We start from the raw sequence: 6,455 nt of genomic DNA, 5'->3' as shown, positions 1-6,455 counted from the left end.
ACAGAGTGTGGCAGGGCCATTTTTAGAGTTTTCTCTATGTATGGACCCTCATCTAAGAGTCTAGTGATAAGCAGAGGACCAGCTCTCTGATCTGGACAGCAGGCCAGCACTGGGAGTGCTCACAGTATAGTCTGAATGTGACTGAGTCTGACCAACAGATCCCGTTGGTCATGACTAGTGTGTGCATTACTGTGAAAGAAGTGCAGGGACCTGCTGGAGACTGAGCACTGTGACTGGGATGAGGGTCAAGTCCTGGATAGAGCAATCCCGAGGGTGGGTCTGCCAAGCTGTCATTCCACAGCCCCTTTTTTTCTGGGTCCCTGACTCTCTGTTTACAGCTTCATCAGTCACCCGAGTGCTGACCCCTTCTCAGCCCCGGCCACAAGGCGCTTGCCCTATACTGTAGCTTCTGAAATGACCTCCCAACCATGGAATCCTTCCTAAAGTGGTTCTGTGATGCCCTGTCCCGTGGGAGTTCAACGGGTTCCTAAGGAGGGGTGAATAGAATGGGATGGGATGAAACACAAAGAGGGAGAGCAAATCTATAATCTGATCTAGCTCTTGTATATTTGAAATTTTTCACACAAACTTTATAGGGAGAAGGCAGAAAGGGAAAATGTGTCAACAAAATAGTTAACAAAACATAACAGGGTGATTGATGATGGTGCAGAATACCACAGGGATGTTTACTAAAAGAGATACTACTACTATAAGAATGTCAGCTAAGATATCTCAAAATGTCTAGCCTAACAAACAGATGTCTCATAAGTTCTGAAAACATAAATCACTCACCCACGACCTAGTTGCAGCTTTCTGTAACTTTCCACTACCTGGCCTTGGCTCCCTTTCTCAAATAATTTGAGAGGCTAGCAGGTCGGTTATGAACATGAGGTCTTTTGAAGACAGTGGGCATTAACCAGAGGGGGGAAATAGTGACCTGATCCTCCCAAGGCATTTTGTAGCCTTTTAGGTGTCTTTTTGGGGAGGAGAGGAAAACCCCATCAACACCTGAGGACATACCCAGCAGGTTGTGGTTAGGGGTAATCAGACACCAACCTCTATGCAATCAGGTTTGCTTCTCAGGGGACTCAGAAGCAAACAATTGGGCCATTTCCCTGCGGTACCTCATCCTACACCCCTGTGGTGCCCATGCCACATCAAGCAAGAATTTATCTGAGTTTCATGCTGTTCTCATGAGAGCCAAATGCAAACAATCAAGACCCATTTGATAGATGGATACCAGTCTCCCTTGAGGTCAGCTAAGCCTCAGTCAGCCAAATCAAGTCAGTGATAATAAACTTGTATGGGTTTAGATGCCAGGGAGTCAATTTGCTGTTTTACAAAGCTAGTAAGTCTTTTGATGGCCCGTGGGCTGAAAGATATGAGAAGAAGGAAGCCCACCATGGGTCCCAAGATTGAAGGGAGGACAGTGGTGAGCCAGGGAGAGGTTGAAAACCAATTATGAAACCAACTTTCCTCTTGTTCTCTCTGTCTTTTCTCCTCTCTAAGCCTTCTCTAACTTTAGCCATGCAGTCTTTCGCAACCCCAGAATAGTCCATGTAAAAACAACATTCTTCCTTGAGGGCAGCACATAAGCAGTCATATTGACTGGAGGGGTCTTCTTTGACATCATTATCATTGTCAGGAGAAAACTCCTCATCCACTTGTCACACCAGGCATTCCAGTAGCCATCAAGCTGCATCATTTTCCTGTGGAAAAAGACAGCTCCTTGTCCCCATATGAATACAGGGTTAAGTCCATGCCATTGATTTGTTAAAGGATTCCTTCATTTTACTTTAGCAAACCTTTTTTTTTGTTTCTGTATGCCAAAATCTATCTGCTGCAGATTTACCATGCTTATCCAAATTTTAAAAATTCAGATTCAAATTTAAAAATTTCAGAATGAACAGAACATAATTAAGATGATTCTTAGGTGTCCAGGGGAGTGGCTTCCCCTTCTTTGTTTTTGCAAGTAAATCTTACTTATTTAGTGGGCACACTCTAGCATGCCTTGTCCTTGAGGATTGTAAGGTATTTTAGTTATATGAGAAACTTGAAACTGTTGACAAAATCTTTTAAAAGATTTGCTAGTATATCCTGCTTTGTTGTCAGTTTTTAAATTGCTTAGGAACTCCTAGAACATTAAAAGCCTGTAGACAATGAGCAATAACATTTTTTTTGCAGCTTTTCCTGGTTGAGGAGTGGCAAAAATAAATCCAGAATAGTATCAATGCAAACATTTACATATTTTAATTTTCCAAATTTAGGAATATGAGTAATATCCATTTGCCAGATCTGATTTGGAACCAATCCTTTAGGATTGACTCCCAAATGAGGAATAGGCTGAAACTGAGGACAAGTACTGCAAGCCTTGACTATAGTACGGGCCTATTCCTTAGTCAACTGCAGCCTAAAAAGCAGCCTCTCCATAGGCTACTACCACCTAACTCCAAGACATTTTCCTGGAGGAAGCCAGCTGCCCCAATTTATCAGAATCCTCAGAGTCATTCACGGATGAATCATATACACACCCAAACTGGACACACACTCACACTGAATCCCAAAGTCTGTGGATTATCTAAAACGTTCCATCTGGCAAAGAACTAATTACATTTTTTTTCTACCCAGTGCATTCACACCAAGAGAAACACATTGGTGAAAACATTGTGACATGTCTCCTTAATTTCTCAGAGAGTTGTCGGTTTTTCACACCCATTAACAGAGAAGCTGCTCCATGGATTTGTGCAGATGGGGGCTGAATGTGCAGACTCAGTGGCAGTAAGGAAAGAAAGGGTTAGGACACCAGATAGCGAGAGGACAGCAGCCACATGAACCTTAGAAATGGGTGTCCACAGTCTTCAGATCAAAGAAACAAATCCTCAGTATGCCAGGATCTGCCATCTTCACCCTTGAGTTTCCACCCTGTCTTAGACTTCTTAGGTTTTCATATATATGTATATGCACATATATGCATGTATATATATAGAGAAAAATATGGTGACTTTGTTAGCCACATTCATAGAAGAACTTAGAGTCTGTTCCAGATAACATGCAAAGTAGCATCATTAGAAATTCAGCTTGAGAAAGTCCTATTCCTCTACAAATACAGTTAGTAAGTTATCCAATTCCTCCCCCTGACATCTGTGTAATTACTTTCTTTTTCCCCCTCTGGCTGTCACCCAGTGTTGATACCCATCTTCACAAATCCGTCAGTGTGTGTGAAAGGCTGAACTACTCGCCAAGAAATTAAGAAACAAATGTCACAATATTTCTAACAGTACATGTCTGTTGGTATGAATATCTTAGATGAAAAAAAATCAAAGTAGAACCAATTTATTTATTTATTGGCAAAATTTTACAAACCCAGGATTCAGTGTACTCCTGCTTGCCTGGTTCTGCAGGGCTGTGTCAGTTACTGCTGTGATACTGGGAGCATGATGCCCGGCAGAAACAACCTACACGAAGGAAGGTGGATTTGGACTCAGGATTTTCAATTCATCACAGCAGGGGAAGGCAGAGAGAGAGTGTGGTGGACATGTTCACATCACAGTGAACCAGGGCCCAGGAACAGTGGGGAACCTTTGAAGCCCAGCCCCATGATGACGCACATCCAGTCAGGCTCTGCCATTCATGGACACACACACACACACACATGCACACATGCACACTTGCATGCACACACACATGGGCCTGCAAAAGCACACAAAAGTTACACACCCATCCACCAAAAACAGTGGCAGCTAGCATCCCAGGCATGAAAACATGAGCCCACAGGGGACACTTCAGAGTTCAACTGTAAGAGAGTTGGTAGGATTTGCTTCAAACATGTGACTTTCATTCCTATGACAAAACATCTAACAAGATCTCAAAGAAGGGAGGGCCCAGGTCAAGGGTGCAGTCTGCTAGGAGTGTTCAGCAGCCAAGGTTGGCAGCACCATGGTGCTCTGGAGTCCTTGGTAATGAGTGTGGCAGGGTTCTGGGGGACCTTTTCTCCTCCTGTAGCCTGTGTAGCTGACCAGGTCCCTGCTTGGGCTGGGTTGCCACGGACTGGCCCAGCCGGGGTTCCACAACCTCGGGGAATCAGAGGTTCAGATATCAGGAAGGCACAGGTTAGGCGGATTTTGACAGACAGATGTGCACACCAGAAAGTGTTTGAATCTGCTGCAATTTACTGAAGTCAAGCTAACAGTGATTACATAAAGAAGCACCTTGAAGTTGACATACTTCCCGGAAATTCAGACTTTTACCAACAATACTAAGTTTACATTTTAACTGAAAGGACAATCTGATATAAAGCAGTGTCTACCAAAAATCTTGGCCTAAAAGCTCTTAATCAAAGCAAATACAAAACTTTAAACTCATGGCTATTTATGCAGTTCTATTTCTGCTAATTAGTGAGGAAAAGGCCAGGGGCTGTCATTGCCCTCTGAGCCAAGTCCGCTAAAAGATTTACAACCCTCCCTAGAGATAAGCATTGTGGGGAATTCCTCCTGTTTGTCTTGCTAAGGATTTACAATCTTCCTTTAGAGATAGGATGCTTGAGCTAAAACTCATAGTATAATATAAAACCTTCTGACCTCCTATGTTTGCCTATCTTCTTTCTGCCTCATCATAAACACCTGTGTTTGGTAATGGTTTTGTAGTAGTTTTACTGCAGTGGGAATATCCAGAGCATTCATCCTGACAGATCCTGATTAAATATTTTCTTTAGAAAAACTCTTGCCCCTTTATTACCTACAATGTTTGGTTTTTCCACAAGCAATTCCTGATACTGAATCTGATTTATCACCTCTCCTAAAATTTTATTTTCCTTCCACTCTTATTTGCTAAAGCTTTTAGTAATCTATCAGAAATGTGTTTCCTTGAATAGTTAATTGTGCTGTTCCAAGAATTGTAGAGAAACAGCAAAAAAGCTCATCAATCCAACCCTGCAACTGAGGAAGCATGGGACTCTCAGAATATGTCTTTTTGGCTTAGGTGGCCAGGGGGAACACATTGCCAGTGACCTCCAGGGAGCCTATTCCCGAGGGAAACGTATCTCCTGTCTAGTAGCACAATCTATTGATATGCTACACTGCCGACGCTGGAGAGGGTGTAGCACTGGGTCTGGTCTGCAGGCACATTTGATGGTGGCACACCAACTGACTAGTGGTCTGTGGAAGTGACAGAGAGCTGGCACCTGTTGCATGGACATGCTAGGAGCCCAGAGGGCATGACCTCCCTGCCCAGGGTGTTGGGTCCAGAATCGGCCTTTTGCTTAGCGAGTTACTGCGGAGCTGGGAGTCAGGCACAGAGGGCAGCCTGTGCATCTGCTGAGTGAGTGGCCCCCATGGTTGTGGAGGAGGCACCGTGGCGGGGCCAGGAATATGGAGTAGATATGGGGTGTGGAGGAATAATCATTTGGGGAACAGGGTTGGAGCGATCACCTGCTTCTCTTTAGACAATGAATACTTGTGTCCACTCTGTGCTTGCTCACATGGTCTCTAAGGAGAGGGCAGAGAGAACTTTCTAGGAAAGTGCTCTCTGTCTCTGGCTCAGTTCAAGCACTGTGTTTGCCTTCTAGTTTCTGTTAGCTGATGTTGGCATGCCAGGTGCCGCAGCCTTCCTCCCCGGTGTCCTGGGAATTCCTGTGGCTTGCTGTCGTGACATCAGCTCAGGAGTTCTCCACTGCTACTGTGTAAGGTCCCCCTTCCATCTGTCAGTTTCTGCTCCTACCACTCCCATTACATGCCAGGCACAGTTTTCACCATGTTTCTAGAAGACTCTTTGCTGTTTCCTCAGTCTTGGTTCTCTACTCTGTGGGGTAGCTCATTCCTATGTGCTGCCACCTGCATGGATTTAGAGATTGATCCATTTTATCTGGATCTGGAATCCACTAACACTCAAGAGACTGGGTACTCCTTGGGTACATAGGATTAGGCACAGACTTTCTTGATCAGATTATTTCAAGTGAAAAAAAGTCACTTAAATGAGCTACTTTTCTGTTACTGTAAAAATATCATGACCAAAAGCAACTGAAATAGTTTATTGTGGCTCAAGGTTTCAGGGACCAGAAATCTGTATTATTCAGTTTTCTCTAGAGTAACAGAACTTCTAGAATAAATCTCTCTCTCATATATATACACACACACATATATATATATGAGAGAGAGATATATATCCTGTCAGAGGGTAGAGCTGACCTTTTATTTTACTATGATTCAATAGTGTTAGAATTCATGCTTTATTATCTATTCACTTGGCTACACTCTGGTTGCACCCTTCTTATCTACATACCTGGCTACACTTTGAATGTGCTTTACAAGCCCCTAAGCCCTGCCTCACATACCTCAGTTAGGACCAATCAGCTTAAAGTTTAGCTGAAAACACTTGGTCTAGTTAGAAAAAAAAGTAACGTTGCTTTGTACAGTTAGCCAAAATGTGTTACTGCCCTCCCCACGTCTTTTGTATTTGGT

The sequence above is a fragment of the Psammomys obesus genome, unplaced genomic scaffold (genome assembly GCF_907164565.1).
Source record: "Psammomys obesus unplaced genomic scaffold, mPsaObe1.curated_primary_1811, whole genome shotgun sequence".
NCBI classification, from domain to species: domain Eukaryota; kingdom Metazoa; phylum Chordata; class Mammalia; order Rodentia; family Muridae; genus Psammomys; species Psammomys obesus.
Note: the sequence above shows the minus strand (reverse complement) of the source record.